Source organism: Quercus suber, unplaced genomic scaffold (genome assembly GCF_002906115.3).
Source record: "Quercus suber isolate HL8 unplaced genomic scaffold, Cork oak 2.0 scaffold_553, whole genome shotgun sequence".
Classification (NCBI taxonomy): Eukaryota; Viridiplantae; Streptophyta; class Magnoliopsida; order Fagales; family Fagaceae; genus Quercus; species Quercus suber.
In genome coordinates this window covers 356,168-380,648 of record NW_027070001.1, presented here as the reverse complement: position 1 = coordinate 380,648, position 24,481 = coordinate 356,168, and the positions used below count along the sequence as shown (strand labels likewise).

Genomic DNA, 24,481 nt, shown 5'->3' with positions numbered 1-24,481 from the left:
AAATAATCAAAATAGATTAACAAATGTATTTTGCATTGATGAATTTGTAAGTACAATCATTTGTATTTAGATTTTAATGCAATAGAATAAAAGTTAGATCGTAGTAATCGTGGTTGAATTGAGTGGCTATATGCTCTCTACAACTTGTGTATACATTCCCATTAATTATTAAAGTAATTTTTCTTATTAATTGTTATGGTATATTTCCTCAAATCAAATGATAAGTGTAGGGATGAAGGGCCCAGATATCGATATTGGGTCGTGGGCTGTGCCCGAGGACGTCAAATAGCCTAAAGATAGATAAGTACTAGCAAAGGCAAATAGATTATTGGGCCAGGGAAAAGATCTGGTCGCAATGAGCAAGAGATGTTGTCTGAGGAGCAATACCTCCTCGTTTGACAGAGTGGAGGCCTAATGTCCGACCAGTAAGAGATGTTGTCCGAGGGGCAATACCTCCTCGTTTGACAGAATGGAGGCCTAATGTCCGACCACCCATCAAGAACCAGGTAGTAGGCAACCGTGCTGGGAAGGATAAGCTTTAGAAAGAGATGAGTCAACAAAGAATTGATAAATATCTAGATAGAAAGCTACTACTACTGCATTGAATGCTCTGCATCTAACCTCCTGGCCGCATTAATGTGGAAGTGATACCTGAACAGTAACTTTTAGCCTTACAGCTACCCACAAAGACTTTAGGAAGGTGCTGATAAAACAAGTATCAAAACTAACAATCTGATCTACACGTGAAGGGTTGAGATGAAAGAGAAAAGGGAAATATAAAAGGGATTAACTCCCTTACAGAGGGGGAGGGTAAAAAACCAAGGAAAATCACTGTGTAACGAAAAACTGTAATTTTTACATAAGTCTAAGGGTCTGTTTGGATATAGCTTATTACTGAAAACTGAAAACACTGTAGCAAAATAATTTTTAAAAGTGTGAATAGTACCATGGGACCTATTTTTAATGAAAATTTTGCTAAAAAAAGAGGTTTGTGAGTATTGTAAACAGTGCACGGGACCCACTAATAGACGCTGGACATAGTTGAAAAATCATTTCAGCTATATCCAAACATTCACTAAGAGAAATATATAAGAACACACCTTTCTCGGACTTGACTGAGGAGAATTTTTCTTGTTCAAACTGTTTGTTTTGTTCATTCCAATAATAACTAGCCTATTGTGATCAGTATTTTCCTAACTCATTAACCGTTCAGTCTTAAGCCCACTCTCTTATAAATTCATTGTTTTGAGCTCATTGGGCCATTGTCCATCCATTTGGGCTGTGGAGCAAAACGTTTCCTTACAATAAGATTTAAGGATAATTTAATTAAGGTAAAAAATATTATGTATGTATCAAGAATTTTAAAATTATATTTCAACAAAATTCTATTACCAAAAATTTCTTAAAATTAAAAATAAAATCAAGATTTATTTTAATTATCCAAATTGATATCCTAACTATTTGAAATGTGTACTAAAATTTTTATTATTAGTGTAGTCTTACAATAAAAGACTTCTAAAAACAGAAAATAATTCTGAATAGAAAAAAGTTATAAGATAATAGATATGACTTAATTACCTATAATACCTATCCTTAAGATACGTAATATCTTTGTTGTAATCACATTTATCTCCTTTTCATTGGTAAAATTTATCATTATATATCTCTTTTTTGTTATTAGTGTTTTGTTGTCACATTTTGCATTATGTTCAAATGATAAAGTCCATATGAATTATTTCTCAATAATAAAAAAAGCCCATATGAATTACATGACTTTTATATAAGTAACATTCTAACATATATATTAAGGAATCGTCTTCAAATTTTTTTGAAAGAAATCACCAATTTTTTGTTTAAAATCATATAATATCGCATACTAATATAATAAAATTTTGATCTTAAAAGTTATGATTGTGCCAATTGGATATTCTAACTCATAGCTATTACCATTTTACTACAACTTTTGCTCTTAACTTAATCATTAATATTTTTTATAATATTAACTTAATAAATATTCTATTAACTTTTTATAGTTCAATAGCTTTAACTTTAACCCATGACTTTTTTTGTTCTTATTTATTAGGGTTTTAGGCTCTAATTGTCAAAAATTAATCAAATTTTAATCAATTAATTAATTAATTATGCTCTTGATTAAATTGATTAAATAGCAAATAAGCACAAATCACATAGACAACATAAAATGATGACAAAAAAAAAAAAACCAATGAAACTACCTATTTCACACTGAAAAATTTGAGGAGGATTTAATCTAAACAATTCTCAAGGCAACATGTCTATTAAATAGAATTGAATTATGTACGTTAGATTTAACCTTAAATCTACTGCTACCTCATGTACTATTTACTAAGGTGACCATATGTAGCTCTAAATCCATGAACTCCCCTATTTGTGACTCTGAGATCTTCACTGAGAGATTTGATTAGTGCACAACTGTAATTAACTGATTGTAGCAACTTTTGTTTATAACTGGATCTAATGTTTGCACGTAGTCTTTAGCTGTACTTTTAAAAGGGTTTAGAAAAACTTTAGATCTTTGTACAAAATATTACCCTCTTGTGTATCCAAAAACATGCTCTAGGGTTTGTATTTATATGTACTTAAGTTCCATCAAAATCATATAGATCAAACGGCTAGGAAAAGAAGCTAAAATTCCAATCTGCACAAGTCTTGATTGATCGAAAAATATAGTTCAACCGGTCAAGATAAGGGACTTTCATCCTGTCAAGCCTGCAATCGAAATGTAATATTTCAACACTCTATTTTTTGCATTCTTGAGTCTTCATTTATTATGAACTTCATTTGTCTTGTTCCAAAGATTAATTCAACACTAATGAACTAGACAAACTATGTTATAAAAGGGTACATTTGTTCATGGTTGCTAATCTAAAAATATAGACTCTACATTATCTTCTTCTTTTTCTTTTTCTTTTTAATGAATTATTCTTATCAACTTTTAATGATAATTTTTGGAAAGTTTGAAATTTTGTGTTTTAAGGATGAAAATAAGATAACATTAACATAAAATAAGTTTTCCATTTTATATATGGTTCTATATTTAAGATATGGGATTTTTTTTGGGGGGCTAATTTATAGTATATATTTGACACAAATTATACTAAAATTTTGTTGCCATCAAGTCCACTACATGGCAAGGCATAACCCACTAAAATTAAACTAAAGACTTTTTGTTACTGCATCATCATACTATGAGGCATTGTGAGTATTCTAGGGAATTTTGGTATATGGGTTTGTACCTATTTGGCGTGCAATGGGTTATGCTTAGCTGTGTAGTGGACTTGCTGGCTTGGTTGGATGGGTCGGTTTGGTAAGCTCAGGGGAGGCAATTGCTGGAAGGCCATTCCTTTGTGCCTTAATGTGGATCATTTGGTGTGAACGGAACAATCGGGCTTTTGAAGGAATTAGAACAGAACGCAGAACAGTGGAGCTCAAGATGATTGTTTTAAGATCTTGGTTTTGACTGGATGGCTGTAACACCTATGTACTTGAGATGCAGTTTTTTTCGATTTTCTAGACTCTTTGTAATATGTCATAATTCTGCAGTTACAGTACGCAGCTTGTGAACTGGAGGTGCATTTTTTCATTCGAATAAAATTTCTAATCTACCTATCAAAAAAAAAAAAAAAAAAAACTAAAATTTTTAAATAAAACATTTACATATGATTCTTGATTAAATTATGCGTTGCATGGACATAACACAAATAAATTCTATCAATAAAAATATTCAACTGTTCATTCTTACTTAAGCTATTTAAACTAAAAACTAAAATTCAAATCATTCTCTTCATATACTTCCTTTAAAATGAATTAGATCATCCTCTAGTGCCATATAACTCTGTCGTAGATATAGATAAGAACTTCGTTATGCCAAGCAATATTGACACAAAGAAAAAACTCATGGTTTCATCTGAAAAATCTGCAATGGATAGGGAAAACAAAATCACCTCAAAATGTAAAATCTGCAATTGCAGCATGTTCATTTACCTAATGAGACCACATCTATTACCTGTCATCACCACCAAAAATAGGTATCAATACTGATTATCGTTGCCACCACTATTACCATTATTATTGAGATTATCATCATAAATCTCGCAGGAGAAAATGAGGCAGTTTTATAGCCAGAGACGACTTGCCCATCAATTCAGACGTCATGAGCATGCATGATAAATATGCTAATATTTCTTGGGCCGCTTACTTAATTTATTACTTGTACATGTGACAGGATAAGAGTGAGCCATGTGGAAAAATGGTGCTTATAAGGTTGCCATGTCATTATGAATTAACAATAGATCGACTAAAGCCCAAAGAAAAGACGTTAATCTATTGGAAATTGTAAAGAATTTATACTTTTAAGTTTGTACTTCAGTTCTTAATTGTAGGTTTTTACTATTTTTGCAAGAGAATTTCACTTTGAGTAGGCTAGGTTACTTGTGTATTTTCTTGTTTTTATTGTCAACTTTGTGTATTTCCTCAAAAGTCCTATTACGGCATTACGGACCCATAACCTTATTCTCGAAATCGGATTATTCTCCTCCAGTAATTGTGAACCACTTTCAGTAACATAAACAAAAAAGCGTCATGTTAAGGCACTTGTTAATAATTCATTTTAGAAAAGTTTTTATACCACTTTTAAGGGTACTCGTTAGCATTTCCCAACAAAAAATTAAATAAATGAAAGACACTGCGGTTTCTATCACTACAAAACACATAGGTTTATAGCCGCATTTTTTTTTGCTGCGTTTGAAAAAAATGCGACTATAGCTAACCTATAGCCACATTTCTAAAAACGTGGCAATAGGTTAAGTCTATAGCCACATTTTTAAGTGGTTTTAGCCACTTTTTAAAATGCATCTATAGGTTATCTAGCCAAATATTTTTTTATTTTTTATTTTATTTTTAAAGAAGGACCTATAGCTGCATTTAAAAAATGTAGCTATAGGCTAAGTTTTAAAAATATTAAATATTACTATTTATAAAATATTTATGTATAAAATCATATTATATATAATAAAAGTTGGGCTTAGGCGCCGTGGTTGCACCAAGTGGCGGCATCAAATTGCAGAAATTTTCTTAGATTTTTAGATTTAAGAAAAAATATATATGAGTTTTCTTCAACTATAATTTCTAAGTGAATAAAAATACAACAACGTAGTGTTTAATTTGTTCTTTTCTTTAGTTTATTTTGTCTAAGGTTGCAATGTAGTGTTTAGAATTTTCGTTTAAAAAATTCTATTCAATTAATATTAGCTTTAGACTTTTTGTTCATATAAAATTCTTCAATGTGGATATATAAGTATTTCTAAGTGGATAAAAATATAGTAATGTAGTGTTTAATTTGTTCTTTTCTTTAGTTTATTTGGTCTAAAGTTGCAACGTGGAGTGTGTGTGTGTGTGTGTATATATCAAATAATTCATAATTAATACTCACCATACGGATCTTTTGCGCTATTCTTCTCTTCTTTTACCTACAACATCTATTATTCTCTTCTTCTACCAACAACCTTACAAGTACATATTTGTTTACTCTACTTTTTTTCCCATCAAATTGAATATATTTTGTGTATTTTTTTAAGTTGATTTCCTTAAATTTAATCCATTTTAGAGAATTGTTATAGATTGTCAATTGATTTTTTTTTTTTTTATAATGTTAGTTTGATTGTTTAGAAATTATATAAGATATATAATTTCTAACCTGAATTATAGAGTCTTAGATATAAATCATATATTTATTAGATTTTTTCTTTTTTTTTTTGCTTATATCATCTTTTTCACAACTTAAAATTATTGTTTTAAATAGAAACAACTTCTTATCAACTTTTTTTTGTTGAAGTTTACCGTGGTTGAAATTTTGTTTAAAGTAAAATGTTACTTTGTTTAAAAAAAATAGAGTAAAAGATTACTTTATTTTTATTATCAATTTTATTTTATTTAAAATAATTTTTTTTTGTATTTTCATTAATTTACACATGATTTTTAATTAAGCCGTGCATCGCACGGACATAATACTAGTATTTATGTATAATTACACTAGTTTAGTGGTAAGACACGCATGTGATAATATTTTGCCTAGGTTCGAACCATAGTAAGAGCTTTTTTATGACTATCTCTACATTAGATATTAAATATTAATTTGTACAAATTATATCAAGAAAGTTCCGGGTATCCTAGCAGCAAGGACACGCGCATTCCCACTAGTCAGCCCAGGTTCAGGGGGTATTTTAGTTATTTTATAGGTTTCGGGAGTGTTTCAGTCATTATCTAGGTTTCGAGAGTATTTCGATCATTTTTTATGTTTCAGGGGATATTTCGGTCATTTTAAGATTTTAGGGGTATTTTGGACATTTTTATGTTTAGGGGGTATTTTGGCCATTTTTAGGTTTTGGGGGGTGTTTTGGTCATTTTTTAGTTTTTGGGGGTATTTCGGGCATTTTTAAAGTGTACGGGGCATCTTGCTATGTCATTTTCTATTAATATATATTAGTAACAGAATCATTTTAAGTTTTACTAAAATAATTTTAATATAAATTAATCAAGAAAATAATAAATATTACTATAAAATATAAAATTTTACTATTTGTAAAGTATTTAGGTACAAAATGTCTATATTGAATTTCACTAGTTTAGTGGTAAGACACACATGTTATTGTATTTACCCAGGTTCGAACCGCAGCAAATACAAATACGTTTTCATTTTTACTCTCCTTATAACACAAAACTACGTCGTTTTATACACTAACTTAAAATGAAAAAAACCCTAATCTCTACATTAGATACTTCAGCCGCCGCTCTTCCATTCTCTTCCTATTAGAGTTGCGTCTCAATCAAATTCTCTCTTGTTCTTTTTTCTTCTTCTTCTTTTGGCTTAAAAAATCTAGGGTTTTCAGATTTGATTTCGAATTAATCAAATGGATTAGTTCTACATTACTCTTAGATTTCAGATTTTCACGGATCGATTGTAAATCTGGTTGTTCGATTTAACATATGGAGCGGTCGAGGAAATCGAACAAGGTTTCGTGGGCTCCTGGAGTTGAGCTTTGTCAGGTATAGCCGCAATTTCTCTGATCGAAACTTTGATTTTGTTTTTCTTAAATTACTCGAAGCTTTTTTTTTTTTTTTCAAGCTTTAAAAATCTAATCCCTTGAACTCTATGTTTACGATTTATATTTCATTGCATGAAATTAGGAGTTCTGTATCTATAAAATAATAATAGTTTATTGTAGCCTACTATTTATGGACTTTGTAGGTGTCTTTCCACTTTGATTAGTTTCCAGTGCCCCGTGTTTCTGAAAAGAGTGGAGGGAAACCAAATGGCATATCATGACTTATATAATGTGAGTGTTGATCTTTTGTTGTTTAAGTAAATAGAAAAATTGGCTAATGGCAAATTAAACCTATAAGATTACCCGAATTTGCTATGATAATTTGAGTTGTTTGACGCCAAGCTTTAGATATCGTGCAAAGCAAGAGTGCCTTGTTGGCTATTAAGGTTAGGGGATTAATATAGGTGAATCCTTACTCTCTCTCAATGTGACAAGACACTAAAGTGAGAAGACCAAGTTGCAGTATGTACTATTTACATCTCAATTAATTTTGAGGTGATTTTTTTTTTTTAATGCTTTTTGATGAAAGGTGTCTGTTGTTGCCCAGTTTAGCAGATTAATATTGGCCAATGTGGATTCTGACGACTCTTGAATCCGCTATTCTGATCAGCTTCCATAAAGAAAGCCAATTTGTTTTTCTTATACATCTAGTATTTTTCTTATACATGTCTTCTTATGCCAAAGGGACGTTCATAGGTCATGTCATACACAAAAAGTTCTTTTTTATTATTATTATATAAAAATATACTAATAGAAAAGTAAGGTAAAGAGAGTCACCTCCAGGAGAAGAAAACGCCCTTTTGGGGAGGGGGAGTCAAGGATGGATAATCCTAAATCACAAAGTGCCTAGTGGACTTTTCCTAGACTGATTAGTTTCTGGCTTTTAGCGGTTTATATCCTATGAATAGTGTTACATTCGACGAATCCTAGGATATGTATATTAGGTAAAATACTAGTGTGACTATTTGTCTATTATTAGATGTCATGTTCGGTTGATACAATCAAACTTTGGTTGAATTTTTAGTGTTATCATTTTTTTAATAGATTTTTTGCTTTGGATTTTCTTCCTTTTTGAGATTATAGCTTGATTTAAGCAAGTATGGATGATAAGAGAGAGTTTGAGACACAAGCAGTATGGCAAGTGTTGGAGATTTATTGCCCATCCAAAGAGATTCACTGTAAGTTATTATTTTAGGTGTACTCTAAAATTTCAATCCACTCTCTGTTTGGTTTCCCATAAGCACAAAAGTTCAAAAAAAGAAAAGTTTAAGTTTCTTTTCGTTTTTCCTTTTCCTATGTATCAACGCTGGAATTAATATGGTTGCTTGGAGTTTAAAGTATTTGTTTTTTTTTTTAATTTTTTTTGTGTATAGCTGAATTTGATTTTGATTTTGCCTTTTATTTTATTTTTTGGGTGGAAATTGTAATTGGACTAATGTTGATGAGTTTGCATACGTAATTGCGGATGATAACAAACATTATGGCATGATATGGGCTGTTTAAAAAAAAAAAACATAATTCTTCTTTAGTTGAATTATTTTTACTTAGCCTTTCTCTTATTATGATTTCCTAGGTATGTCATGTTTGTTAGGTGGTTGTGGACATTGAGTCCTCTGCTCTACTAGTGGATAAAGCATACCATTCTTAATTAGTTTTTTTTTTTTTCTTTCATAATTAGTTTTTTTTTTATCATGTCAGATTCAGTCATGAATCTCTTATTTTTTCTTCTTCCCTCACTCACTGAGTGATTTTTGCTTATTTTTCTTGTATTAGTGATTCACAATGGATGAGAAAAGCTCAAGAGCTGTGACAGAGGCTTTTGTTAGACTTCACGAGAAAAAGCTTATTTATAATATTCTTTGACACCAAGAAAAGTCGTGCATTCTTTATCATGGTGGTTCCTTTAAACTAATTTTTTTTTTCAATCACTTGCTTCAAGTCTCTCTTCAAAGTTTTGACCTAAATTTGGATACAGTCAGCCCATGTGAAATTAGATACCTGATAATTTTTTTTCAATCACTTGCTTCAAGTTCTATTCTATATACGAATCCATACATAATTTTTGTGTAAATGAGTAGCATAAACAAATGCAAATTTGATAGCAAATACATCTATCAGTTAAAGTTATAAAACTAGTTGAAGTTGTTTGTAAGTAATTCCACTCTTGCTAATAGGTTATATATGTAGCTTTGAGTAGCTTATATCTTGTGACCATTGAGATTTTCTTCACACCAATTGTATGATAGATATGGAAAAGAAATGGAAAGACAGTAAACATGGTACATATTATCCTGGTACATCTGCAGCCTCTAACATGCAGGTATCAAGAAATAATTGGATAGGATGAGGGAACTATATAGCCCCGTTTGACAAATGCAGTTATAGGACAGCCGCCTTCTCAAGAATGTGGTCATTGGTCTTGGCCTATAGCCGCATTTGTAAAAACGCAGCGATAGACCCATCAGCCTATAGTCACAGGTTTTATGCCATGGTTGGAAAAGCGGCCTAAAAAACACGCTAGCTGTTTTATAGCCACGTTTTTATGAGCTATAGCCGCGTTTTAAAAACGCGGCTATAGGCTAGAGGAGGTTTAATTCCTTAATCTTATTTCTTCTTTTTCTTTGGCCACTGTTGTGTTACCTGATTTAGTTCTTGAGAATTTCACATTTTAAGAATTATAAATTTTTTATATAATTTAAACTTCCAAGGAGAATTTCAAGAGTTGACATTTCTACTTTATGGAATAGGAATTTGTATATACCATATTTAAGCAATATTATACTCAAAATTATATAAATTTTAATTTTTTTAAACTAATTTTATATAAAATAATTTAATAACTATAGAATTATTAATTTGACCATCTTGATAAATTTTTAAATGACACAAATTCTCTCTCCTTTTTTCTTTTTTTTTTCTTTTTTAAATAGGTCGTGGTAAACATTTCATTTGAATTAAAAATGAGCGTTTCTTTTAATACTCTCTATGTTGTTAGTTAATTTAAAGAAATAAGAGAAAGATGTAAGCAGTACTGACTGATCATGAATAGTTTAAAAGAAGCATCAATGTGATCTCATTTCTATCTCCAAGCGAAGGAAGAGCCTAATGGAGTCTAACAAACCGGATCGATACTCTAAATCATCAAAGGGGAAGGCTTCGTCATCTAGGTATACTACCGAAGATGATAAAGTATACTCTACTAACAAAGACCAGAAACGGTCAAGTGAGCTTTTCCTTGGTATTGATGAAGTCGTATCCTCTCTTACACAACCTAAAATAGGCCAAAAAGGGTCAAGTGAGCATTTCCTAGGCGTCCCGTACATAATGCATTTAACATAGATGCGAAAGAGTCCTTCGAGTAATTCCGTGGTCCTGATGATAATGATGCTGCATTATCATCATTTAACAATAGCCAGAAAGAGTCATCTGAACATCTCCGAGGTGATGATGGTGATGCCAGAACTGGAATCTGCGATGAATAGTCACAGCCTCGGATTAGAAAGAACCGGCCGGGCAAGATAATTAAAGGGGATGACTCACCTACATGAGGTTGTTGCAGCTGCTGTTGTTCCTTCTCTTTATTTTATTTTTCTTCTATTTATTGATGATGTAAAACCCTACTCCTTTGATTATGTATGACTTCGTGAATAAAATCCTTGTTGTGCAGTTCTTTTCTCTTTTTTCTTTTAATTTTAGATATAATAATTCGATGAAGATTTGGAACCAAGGGGATGAGCCTTGCTTCCTGAATAGAAATCTTTGCCATCAAGCTCTCATTGCTGCACACTAGAGGATATGTCATACACTATATCATCAAAATAAAGCATATAAGCTTTTTTTTTTTTTTTTTTTTTTTCAATTGAAGTTGCAGCAGCCTGGTGCAATTCCATATTCTAAATACCTATCTGCCTTTGGTTAATCAACACTCAAGATTCAAGACCATATGTGTGTTTTTGTTAAGATGAACATATTAGTACAATAGTCATGGATTCCACTACTTAGGCACATATTGAATTAATGGAACTCTCCGTGGCCCTTGCAATAAAGAGGTTTTTGGCACCAGTTGTGTTTTATTGCAATATCATAAACTAAATGTTATAAATCATTTACAAAAGCTGTAAGGTTGAAATTTATCAACCATCTTGTTGTCTTTATTCCGTGCCAATTTGCTTGTAATTTAGCACTTAGTAACCCTGTATTTAGGTGGAATTATTGTAAGGGTAGTGTGTGAGAAGATGTGAAGAAAAGCTCAAATATGTGCAAAGAAGCAGAGTTTCGTGGCTAGGACTCGCGGGTGGCTCGCGGCTGCAAGCTGCTAAATGCTGGCACGTGAGATGCACACAGGAGAGCTGAAGGGTCGCGCTAGCTGTCGCACTACATGACAAAAGTCCCAGGCTGGCCAGGCCGTGACATCGCGACTTGAATTTGCGACTTGGACAAGCCGCGAGGTCAAGCCGCCAATCAACCTTGTTTGGCAAAAACTATCTCTTCATATTCCTTTCACACACCACTATATATAGACCCTTATACCCACTAAATTGAGAGAGCTTCCAGAGAGAATTTTGTGAGAGAAACCCTAGAGAAAAACAAGATTGCCTCATTCCCAATCTTTACCTTAGAGACTCTACAAATTTCTCTACTCTTTTCCTCTCCATTGTTACATCCTTGAGAGGCCATCGACCAAATCCTTATCTCACCACACCCATGTCTGTTAGAATGTTCATTTGGTGCTAAGAGAAACAGTTTGGAAGGAACTAATATACATTGATTGATGCTATGGTATAGTAGCGTAATCCGGAAAGATAAAGAAGAAATGAGTTTGGCGTAACCTCATTGGAGCAAGAAGTTTAGAGGGCTTAAGTACTTGGGTAGATTAGACTTGGAGGGTCTTCTGCTGTTCATGTATCCCAACTACATTATTTAGTGAATTATTTACCACTTGGAGGGCGGCGGAGAGGTTTTACGCCGAGGACTTCGGTTTCCTTTTCGATAACACATCGTGTGTTGTCTATGTGTTTGCATCTTCCTTTCCTTTATTTTTGTCTTATATTTATTGCTGTGGATGTGTTTATATTTGGCTTAGATTTGTTATCAATTCTATGATTGGCTTATGTTTATGTTCCGCATATTAATTGTTTGATTATAAGCTTGAATTGATATTTTATAATTTGGGGTCTAAACGTTCAAGGGTGTTTTATACACATATTGAACTCTCAATTGGTATCAGAGCGGGTGCACTTGTTGTGGTTTAAATACTTGAGTGTGATCCTTGACCCCTTGTTGAGATGGATAGGTCTCAATCTCTCAATATTCCACCATTTTTTTATGGTAATAATTATGCCTTCTGGAAAGTTAGAATGAGAGCATTTCTATGTTCTATTGATGACACTGTGTGGGATGCGATTGAAATAGGTTAGACCAGGCCGGAGGCTGAAAAATCCAGCTGAGATAAGGCAGCCCTTGCAGCAGCCAATGCTAACAGTAAGACCTTAAATGATATATTCTGTGGTGTGTCTCTAGATGAATTCCACAGGATATCTCACATGACAGTGTCCAAGAAAACTTGGAAGATTTTGGAGATAACTTATGAGGGGACTAAGAAGGTGAATGACATAAAGCTCCAAATGCTTACCACCAAGTTTGAAGAGCTCAAGATGGGTAAAGATGAATCGTTTGATTTATTCTATGGGAAGCTCAACGAAATTGTTATTGCTAAGCTCAATCTTGGTGAGAAGATTGAGGATACTAAGGTGGTGAGAAAAATTTTGAGGTCCTTACCAGAGAGCTTTCGACCAAAAGTCACAGCTATAGAGGAAAGCAAGGACTTGGATGAAATTAAGATTCAAGAGCTCATTGGGTCACTTCAAACGTACGAGCTTGGACTGCCTACCCACAAGACGAGTAAATCCATTGCTCTTAAAACCATCACTGAAAGAATGGATGATCCTTCCGAAGAAGATGGAGTGGAGAAGGAAGTAGCGTATCTTGTAAAAAGCTTCAGCAAATTTCTGAAGATGAAGAACAGTGGGAAACCATTCAACGGAGGGAAGTTTCCATCCTTAAGAGGTGATAGGAAAGACTATAAGAAAAGTGAAGGGAAGGATTTTCAATCTCCTGCGGACGTTGTGTGCTTTGAGTGTAATGGACATGGACACTTCAGAAAGGAATGTCCTAATTACTTGAAGTCAAAAGGAAAGGTCTACACCACTACCTTGAGTGATACTGACTCATCAAATTCTGATTCTGAAGATAGTTGTGACGGAGAAGGAAATTACTCTGCATTCATGACTATTGCACATGTAGAACCCTCGGATGATTTGGATTCACTTGTGAAGGAGCTTGGGGAACATTCTGATTTGAAGTCTTTTGGAATAGTTGAAGAGTCTAAAGATGAGGAAGTTGAAAAAGCAGTGGGATTGCAAGAGACTTACAACTTACTCCTTGAGAAGACCGGTGAATATGCTAGAGTGGTTAATGCAGCCATTAAGAAAATGAAGAGAGCTGAGAAAGATTACAAAAGCTTGCTGGTCAGATACAAGGAGGCAAAGTGTGAGATTGAAGCCTTTAATGGAGAGCTATCAGAAGCTTACACAAAGGTGAGATTTCTTGAGCAAGAGATAGTGTAAGCTCATGCCAAGATAGATAGGGTCTTCTCCAGGAAGTTAGATGATGTTATTTCATCTCAAAAACATGCCTCAGACAAATTTGGATTAAGATATACTGGAGGAAGTAGCTCATCAGCAAATGTCACATAAGAAGTGAAGTTTGTAAGGGCCAAAGAGACGGCTGTGGATAAGCCTATTCCTGAGAAAGTTAAGACTGAAAGGAAGAAGAATGTGGCTGATCAACGGGTGCTAAATAAGTCTCGTAATCAATCAGAATCCAGATATGGAGCTAGAGGGAGATCAGTTCCAAGATCACAGCAGGGTTCTAGAACGGAATATGTCTGTCATTATTGCGGATTTCAAGGACATACTAGACCCAATTGTCAAAAGCTGAGAGCAGACAACAATGCAAGTGCACCTCGGTCATGAGGAAGAAGAAATGACACGAGGTCTTGGGGTGGTGAGCAACCAAGAAGTTAGAACTGTGATCCAGGAATGATGGATGTGATGAAGATGATCGGTGCCTTCACCAACTGCTTCACACGAAGGTTTGATAGTCCTAATTCTCGTACCCAATCCGTTAAGGATATCACCCCAAATGCACGTGACATGTGGGTGACAAAGGGTACTCATGCATAAGCATTATAACATGTCCATGCATCAATACTTCCCATGTTTGTGGATATGCTTGGTTGTGTGCTTCTTACTAATATTTAGGTTGTTATTTTGTGTGTGGTTCAAATTTTTTTTCTTTCATTTTTTTATGTTTTTGATCAATCTTTTCATGTTTTTATGTCAAAAATCCAAAAACACATAAAAAGTAAAAAATCCAAAAAGTTTAATCGGCTTTGTTGAGTTTTGTCTCAAAGCATGTTTTGCCTTGTACCTTTGTACTAATTGTTTTGTGCATTTAACAAGTGTAACTTGTCTCTTATGCACTCATATCATTGTGGAAGAAATTTTGAAATCTATGTGACTGTTGTAAATAGATCTTCAACCTTGTCATGAATGATTAGTGAATGGTTTTGTTGATATTGAGACATGCATAGACTCATGCCTATATATCTTCTCACTTTTTATTTTTTTGCTGAAAAGAGTTCTCTAAATGTAAATCTCCAAATGAAAAGAGATATAGAGTTGCAAAAGCCCATCGCACATACTAGTATTCAACTAGGAAAAAGGGAAAGCGACCAAAATAAAATGTTTGATGCCCAAAAAGCCAAAGGCTATCTCATCAATTGAAATATTAAAAATTTCAGGCATCTATCTCAAAATGAGATTTTCTTTGCTAAAAAATGCAAATGTTATGTGAATATGAAGCCAAATGAAAAGCTTCAAAGAATTGTTATTAAGTGCTTGTGGGAGGTCATATATGTATGTTTCTATAATTGAGATAGGTCACATTATCTAGTGCTAGTTGTGTATGTCTTGATTGAATTGATCATTGAAGCTTCACATTAGACTAAGGATTATCCCATTTTTGATATCCACACACAACACACAAGTCTATGTTCAATAAATGCCATATTCATTTATGTGATTGTACTTGATTAATTGTGTTTTCACATGCTCAATCTTTTTTGATCAAACACAAAATTTTTTTTGAGTATTTTTAGTTGTTTTTGGAATAGTATTCTGTTTTTACAAAAAGTCAAAAATTTCAAAACAGTGTTGTCTTGTTTTGGTGACTAAGTCGCAGGTTAGCCAAGTCGCAAGCCCCTGTCGCGAGCCCACTCAGAGATTTTTCGCAGCTTACTGGCGAGTTAATGACCTAGGTATGAAAAATACTTAGAAAAATTTTCAAAATTTGGGTTTTTGCATATTTCGCGGCTCTGTTTAGCGACTTATTCGCGGGTGGAAGGTCCAGTCGAGAGGGATACACAGAGATTTTCGCGGCTCAGCTCGCGACTTCCCCGCGGGTAGATCTTCCAGTCACGAAAAACACTTAGAAGATTTTTCAAGAATCCTATTTCATAGTGTTTCGCGGCTTACCCTGGCGACTTACTGGCGACTTGTTCTAGTCGCGAAAAATGCGTGTTTTGCATTTTGAAGATAGCTTTTTTTAATGGATTTTCAGTTTTTCCCTCGAATATCAAAGATTGTTCATTGTCTTCTTTATTTCTCACTCAAACACTCTAAGTCTCATTGAAAAGGATTACATTTTTGCATCATGTCTTCCTCAAACACCAAGAAAAAGGTATGATTTTTCCTTCCAATACTTTGTTCTTAATGTTCTAATGTTTAGTTTCTTGGTTTGTATGTTGCATTTGTGTTCTGCAATATACTTTGTTCAAACATGGGTTTGCCCAAAAATGTTGGTTTTGATTGNTTTTTATTGTGGGTTTTTCTGAATGTGACTGTTGGGTTGTTTCAGTTTACATGAGTAATGTGGGGTTAGCATTCACTACAACAAAATGTATTTTTAGCGACGAAAATTAGTGAGAGAAATATTTTTCGTCGCTAAAAATACAGCTTTAGCGACGAAATATGAATTTCGTCACTAAAAGTGAAAAAAATTATTACATTTAGCGACGAAAAATAAATTTCGTCGCTATTGTGAACTAAAAAATAGGCGCCAGTGGAGGGAAATTTTGGCGCAATTTTAATTAAGCTATAGTGACGAAATATTTCGTCACTAAAAGTTGAAATTTTTAGTGACGAAATATTTCGTCACTGTAGGTATTGCTGTGATAGTATTAGTGACGAAAATCATTTCGTCGCTATAAGGAAGAATTAGTGACGAAAACTATTCGTCACTAAAAATAACAATGGTTTTGCACTTAAATGTTTTTAGTGACGAAATCATAATTCGTCACTAAAAGTATGCTACAGTGACGAAAGTTGAATTTCGTCGCTAAAAATCTGAACAAAATATGGTCTCTTTAGTGACGAAAATATAATTCGTCGCTAAAAGTGTAAAAATTCTGGGTTCTCTTGTGACGAAACAAAAATTTGTCGCTAAAAGTGGGCAATAGCGACGAAAAATTTCGTCGCTAAAGACCACTTTTAGTGACGAAACTGATATTTCGTCGCTATTTCCACTTCTAGTGACGAATTTCAGTTTCGTCACTAAAAGTGATCTTTAGCGACGAAAAGTTTTCGTCGCTAAAAATCACTATAAATACTCCAACCCAAAAATTAGCCTCACCCACTCAGCAGAACAAAAAACACTCACCCACTCAAAAAAAAACACTGAGAAACCCAAACAAAAAAAAAAAAAGAAACCCAGCCGATGAAGATGAAGACGAACCGTCGCCGATAAGCCACTCCAATCATCGGCGACGGTCCGGCCGCGACGCTCACAGCGTTGCTTCAGCCCCAGCGTCGCTTCAGCGACGCACCGGCGACAGCGACGCTGTGAGCGTCGCTGCAGCCCCAGCGTCGCTTCAGCGACGCACCGGCGACGGTCCCAGCGTCGCTTCAGCGACGCTCCGGCCGCGACGCTCACAGTCGTCGCTACAGCGACGCTCCGGCAGCGACGGTCCCAGCGTCGCTTCAGCGACGCTCCGGCCGGACGCTCACAGCGTCGCTTCAGCGACGCTCCGGCAGCGACGATCCCAGCGTCGCTTCAGCGACGATCTAGCCGCGACGATCCCAGTGAAGCACTTCCGGCGACGACGATCCCAACGTTGCTTCAGGTCTTTTTTTTTTTTTTTTTTGTTCTTTCTCCTTTAAGTTTTACTTCAGGGTTCTTATTTATTTATTTATTTGTTTGTTTGTTTTGGTGGGTTTTGCTACAGGCACAGTATTTGTTAGTTTTGTGCAGTTTCAAAGAGCAGCTTCAGCAATAGCTCACCGGGAAGTAAAAATGTTTTTCTTCTTTTTGCCTTTTTCAGGATTCACTTTGTTGTCTATATCTATTTTTTTAGTGAGTTTAATAGTCACAAGGTGCCTTTTTTTTTTTGTTTGGGTATATGAATATCAGAATATTATTTGAATATCAAATGGGGTTTTTGTTTAGTGAGTTTAATAGTTACAAGGTGCTTTTTTTTTTTGTTTTTTTTTTTTGTTTGGGTATATGAATATCAGAATATGGTTGAGTATCAATGGTGTTTTATTGTTTTGGTTGGATCAGGTAGTCTTATAGTAGGTAGTTTGGAACATATATTTAAAAAGGAGGGGTTGCGAGGCATGTATCGCGGGCTCTCCCCGACTATGATTGCATTACTTCCAAATGGGCGGTGAGTCTTCTACTTATAGTTCTAGCTTCTTACCTCTGCTTGTTATCAGTTTCTTGACTAGAGAAGTCCCTCTAAAAATGAAAATTTCTAATTAGTTTTGTCAAGAATCTTTCTTTGTGTAATTGGGACAAAGGCTTTGTTGGGGTGCTAAATTGAGCAATTTGAGGAAATGTTATATCTATAAATTGTGAATTTGTGTGATCCAATTCATTTTTCTACACGATGCATTGAAAAAGGGAACCATAGTAGTCTATAGTCTATACACATGTTCTTCACTTATTACAAGATGGGAAAATTGGAGTTCCATCTATACAGGAGGTTCATTTACTGACCAGTTCAAAATTCTCATAACTTGGTTAAAGTTGTGTTTTTTCCCATTTTACCTGCCTCATTATAGTAGTTATTTCATTACAACTAAGCAATGGATTTAAATTGAGCAAAGGTTAGCAAACAATTTATTGCTCATTATAGTGGTTATGACTGATTCTTTGGCTGCAAATCTTTTGAACCTTTTTGTTTTACAGGAAGAGACCAACTGAATCTATTCACCTTGGAAATTATCTTGGAGCTATAAAGACTTGGATTTCACTTCAAGTTGTTTCGAATTTCTTCAATATGCTCTTGTTGTGAAACTGTTTTATCCAAAACTTGAACACAGTTTTATCCAAACAATTTTTTGTTAGTTTTTGTTTCTAAATGCTTGATGTTAATTTTTCTGCTTGATGTTAATTTTTTTTTTCTTTTTTTTTTTTAATTTTGTTTGAAATTTATTCTCTGTGGTAGGATAATTTGTCTAAGTTTGAATAGAGACCGTTCTCATTTTGTACATATTGTTTTGGATGAGGGTTGTGCTGCTGTTGTTTATGAACTGGAATGGTGATTGTGGTTGTGGAATGGTGATTGTTGTGAAATGGTTTTGGGTCTCAATTTTGAAATCAATCATAAACTCTTCATTGATGTATGAGCGTACTTATTAGGATGGAGATGTGGTGTAAAGCATAGTGGAGTAGTTGTCATGTCTTTAGCAAATTTTTTTAGGGGGATATCTAATAGTTAAACATGATTACATGCTCTAAAAGGAAAAGTTTAGATTGATTTCCTTGTGTGTTTGTATTTGTAGAACTTCTTGATAGGGTAGTTTAACACCTTTAGTTACTATAACATTGTGTTTTCTTCTTTTTTTCAATGTTGGTTGTGATTTACCTAATTCTAATGACTTTATGTCAATTATCTAATTATTATTTATTATGTAAATCTATGGTATTCTAGATTGAGCGCCATCTTTTTATTGAAATTCTTACATTGTGTCCATCAAGAGGTAAAGCTTCACTTATCTATGTGTTGCATGCAGGTAAAGCTTCACTCATCTTTTTGTGCTTATCATTGGGTCTACTTAACTGTTCACTAAAAGCTATCTTTCTTTTATTTCCAGCTCTCTCTTTTGTGGCTGAAGAAATTATGAGGAACAAGGTAAAGAACACAAGTTAACTTTGGATTTTTTCTAAAAGTTGTAAACTTAGCTTGAGCAAAGTAAGTATATTCTAGTTAAAAACTTATAAAACTTTATATATACTTGTGATGTTGGAAATTTGTTTTGTGGTGGGTTGTTTTGTTGGAGCAAGCGGTGGCTTGCATGGTGTTATAAGGTGTCTCAAATTCATATTGGGAGTGTTTTTAATTTCTTGCAAATGTGAATGAAACTTGTTGATTAGTAGCAATTGTGTTCCTTTATTCAATTTCAATACATGTAAGAATTATAGTTGTGATGTTGGAAATTTGTTTTGTTTTTGTGGTGGGTTGTTATTCAATTTCAATACATGTAAGAATTATAGTTGTGATGTTGGAAATTTGTTTTGTTTTTGTGGTTCGTTGTTGTGTTGGAGCAAGCGGGTGACTTGCATGGTGTTATAAGGTGGCTTAAATTCATATTGGGAGTGTTTTTAATTTCTTGCAAATATGAATGAAACTTGTTAATTAGTAGCAATTGTGTTCCTTTATTCTATTTCAATACTTGTAAGAATTATAGTTGTGATGTTAGAAATTTGTTTTGTGGTGGGTTGTTGTGTTGGAGCAAGCGGGTGGCTTGCATAGTGTTATAAGGTAGCTTAAATTCATATTGGGAGTGTTTTAAATTAAAACACTTCATTTTTTATGTATCATTTGAAATTAATTGTTAGAAATGTTTTTTATAACATAGTTAATGTTTTTACTCTATGATTTTAATGTAGTAGTATTTTTATATTTGTGCAGATTTCTTATTGGTGGCTTTAGGGGATTTACTTTTGGCATTATTTGAAGACATATGAGGACATCTTTTGGCTTTAAGGGGTTCTAATTATATTATGCTATATTTTTTGTATTTTATAAAACATCTTAAGTTATTGTATGTGTTACAAACAATTATTGTATGGAAGGAGTTTGAATTTGATACTTGTTTTAATTTTAACTTGTGAAATGTATGGATCGATTTTTTATAAATGTGTTGTTGAAATAAATATGTTAATCAAATGTGAGGTTTTAATAATGTAATGACAGGTTACAAGTTAATATCAACGTCACGAAAATAATAAAAACAGAAAATAAGTTTTAGTGACGAATTTTTTCATCACAAATATGGCAACAAAAAATTGTTTTAGTGACGAAATATTTCATCACTAAATGCAGTGGAATTTTGTAAGAAATGGTTTTAGTGACGAAAATTTTCGTCACTATATGTGCATGGATTTTCTTAAAAATAGTTTTAGTGACGAATATTTTCGTCACTACATGTATCCGAAAATAGTTTTAGTGACGAAATTTTTCGTCACTAAATATGATTTAATAAACTGAAATGGTTTTAGTGACGAAATATTTTCGTCATTAAATACTGTTTTTAGCGAGGAAAACATTTAGCGACGAAATGTTTTCGTCGCTAAAAGTTTTTTTTTTTTTACCAAATCGGACTTTTAGTGACGAAATTTTTCGTCGCTAAAAGTCGTCAGGACTTTTAGCGACGGGGCTACAGTGACGAAACGAATTTCGTCACTAAAAGTCCAATTTCGTCACTAAAGGTTCTTAGTGACGAAAAACTGGACTTTTAGTGACGAATTTTTTCGTCACTAAAAATACATTTTCTTGTAGTGATTGGAGTGTCCATGCTCATTTCCTACTCATCATATTGTGTTTCTTCATCTTTTGGTCTATTCTGGGTGTATTTTCCTTTAACCGACTTATAACTGAAACTAATCAATCTGATGTTTGCTTCTTATGGTATTGTATTTGGTTCGTTTCTGTGTGTCTATTTTGTTGCAGTTAACTCGCTGTTCATTCAGAGGAAAAGGCATTGTAACCGATGATCCATCAACCCTAGTTGCTAAACAGACACGATTATCGTCTAAGTCATCCAGGGAATCTACCATTGAGAAATTCAGGACTCCTACTGACTCACAGACCTACACAGACATCTTCAAAGAGTCTACTCTCATTGTGGAACGAGTCGTCAAGTTTGATACCTTATGGACAACTTTTATCCCTCACATTTTTGAAGGAAGAGATTGGGCTGACCTTTTTGGAAACTTTGAGGATCCTATTGAAGAATTGGTCAAGGAATTCTACTCCAATGCCAGATTCACAGGTGTAGAATTAAAATGCTGGATACAAGGAATAGAATTTTCCCTAAATGCAGACTACATTGCTAGGGTACTAAGCATCTCCAGACCAAATAATGTGGATCGAACTCCATACGATGACAGAGTACTTCAGGCACAAGACATCCTTCACATTCTTGGGAAAGAGCATGAAGTGGGAAGCACAGGGTCGTCTATAAGCACTATATTGTTTTCGCCCGAACTGACAACTCTGAAGCTGATTATGTTCTCCAATCTCTACCCTCTTTCAAATACTACCTTCATCAATCTTGGAAGGGCTCAATTTCTGTGTGACCTCATTACCGGTGCTCCAGTTGACATCTGTGCTCATATATTCCAAATCATTGGGAAAACATCGGCTCGTTCGGCAACACGAACAATCCTTCCATTTTGCAGTCTGGTCATGAAGATTGTTCTTCGTGAAGGTGTTAGCCCTTCATCAAATGAGAAATTTGTGTCTCGTCCTCAACCAATATCTCAGTAATCTCTACAAGCAAGCTAGAGTCACTCCTCCAAGAAACCTAAGAGTGAGCCATTCACTCATGCTTCTCCAGCTACTCATACTACTACTACTCATGTACAATCAACCAGCACCCCATCTGTTCCTCCTGGATTCCAAATTCCAAGGCAAAGTTACTTCACTGAAAACGTACTTCAGCAGATCTCTGATTTGGAACGGCTTATCAACTCCTTTCACAGTCAAACTCAAATGCGTCTCGGAACCATTGAGTTACAGTAAGATAACATACAAAAGAAGCTAGAAGACAGTCTTTAGCTATTCGTGCCAAAAAGGGGGAGAGCAGCACAGTAAGGGGGAGCGTAGGAGCGAAGCTGAGGGTGCATAATGAAAGGGGGAGTGTTTTTATAGATGTTTATTCATACTTTGTTGTTTTAGAGCGTTTATCTTTATTAATATGGTTTTATACTTTATACTTTTGGAAATCTTGTGGGTTCTCTGGTACAAGTAGTTAAGCATATATTGATGATGTTTATTCAGTTTATTCAGTATATGTTTTGTTTAAGTGTTTTGTACCCATGTTGCTTATGTAAGTTTTAAGGGTTTGGTTTCATGCACTCTTGTAGGCCTTTATGGTTTGTGCCATGTTTTATGCAGCCTTTGTACTTTGTTAAATCAGTACTTCTAACCTAATGCTATGCATTCTTTGTGAAACACTATCACTCTTGTGCCCGTGTAGGATTTTTCCTAGATGCACATACTTCATGTATTGTGCATTGGTTGAGTGTTGATCATTCAAGTGATTTACCTTGTGTTTGTCAAATTGAATGTCTGGATGTTCATTCCAAGTGTGAATGAGCATTGTGATCACTTGGTTATAGTGATTGCATATTTTGGTATTGCCATGGTTTATTGCTTTACTTCATTGTGCTTGATCGCATTATGCTTGTTCCATTTGCATTACAAGTTTTCTGCATACAATGAACTTATTATGTTGTTATGTTTCAGGAGTTCTTGTTCTTATGATTCTAAAGCTTCACAGATTCTAGAGTTAGGTGTGAGTGAGTTTTCCAACTGTTCCCAACTCACGCGTTAAGTCTAGAGTTTGTTTTAGGGTTTTGTCACGGAATAGCCAAAGGGGGAGATTGTAAGGTTGAAATTTATCAACCATCTTGTTGGCTTTATTCCGTGCCAATTTGCTTATAATTTAGCACTTAGTAATCTTGTATTTAGGTGGGATTATTGTAAGGGTAGTGTGTGAGAAGATGTGAAGAAAAGCTCAAGTATTTGCAAAGAAGCAGAGTTTCGTGGCTAGGACTCGCGGGTGGCTTGCGGCTGCAAGCTGCCAAATGCTGGCACGTGAGATGCACACAAGGGAACTGATGGGTCGCGCTAGCTGCCGCACTACAGGACAAAAGTTCCAATCTGGCTAGGTCGTTACGTCGCGACTTGAATTCGCGACTTGGACAAGCCGCAAGGTCAAGCCGCCAATCAGCCCTATTTGGCAAAAACTGTCTTTTCGTATTCCTTTCACAAACCACTATATATAGACCCTTATACCCACTAAATTGAGAGAGCTTCCAGAGAGAATTTTGTGAGAGAAACGCTAGAGAAAAACAAGATTGCCTCATCCCCAATCTTTACCTTAGAGACTCTACAAATTTCTCTACTCTCTTCCTCTCCATTGTTACATCCTTGAGAGGCTATCGACTAAATCTTTATCTCATCACACCCACATCTGTGAGAAGGTTCATTTGGTGCTAAGGGAAGCAGTTTGGAAGGAACCAATATACATTGGTTGATGCTATGGTATAATAGCAAAATCCGGGAAGCTAAAGAAGAAATAGGTTTGGCATAACCTCGTTGGAGCAAGAAGTTTAGAGGGCTTAGGTACTTGGGTAGATTATGCTTGGAAGGTCTTCTGCTGTTCATATATCCCAACTACATTCTTTAGTGGATTATTTACCACTTGGAGGGCGGCGGAGAGGTTTTACGTCGAGGACTTCGGTTTCCTCTTCGATAACACATCATATGTTGTCCGTGTATTTACATCTTCCTTTCCTTTATCTTTGCCTTATATTTACTGCTGTGGATGTGTTTATATTTGGTTTAGATTTGTTATCAATTATGTGATTGGCTTATATTCATGTTCCGCACATTAATTGTTTGATTATAAGCTGAATTGATATTCTATAATTTGGGGTCTAAACGTTCAAGGGTGTTTTATACACATATTGAACTCTCAAAAGCAAACAAATGTCGTTATGCAATTGTATTGTACACCATTTTTTAGGTGAAGCCCTCCAAGGAATTATGTTTATTAGAAAATTGAGAAAGAAAGTGAGAATGAAACACACTAAAAAGTGGATGATGTTGCAAGCATAATTCGATGATTAAGTACGTCATTGTTGTGGTTGACTTAGCTGTCGAAAGGCTAAACGGTCGAAGTTATTAGAAATGAGAAGCCATC

The 24,481-nt window shown here is 34.4% G+C and overlaps 1 long non-coding RNA gene across 1 annotated transcript; it reads left to right on the top strand.

Moving 5' to 3' along the window:
• The first annotated feature begins 6,802 nt into the window (after positions 1 to 6,802).
• On the top strand, positions 6,803 to 10,805 carry LOC112027767 (uncharacterized). The gene is made up of 3 exons (XR_002884521.2): positions 6,803 to 7,083; positions 8,226 to 8,320; positions 8,916 to 10,805. It is a non-coding gene; the product is annotated as an uncharacterized LOC112027767 (long non-coding RNA).
• The last annotated feature ends 13,676 nt before the right edge of the window (positions 10,806 to 24,481 follow it).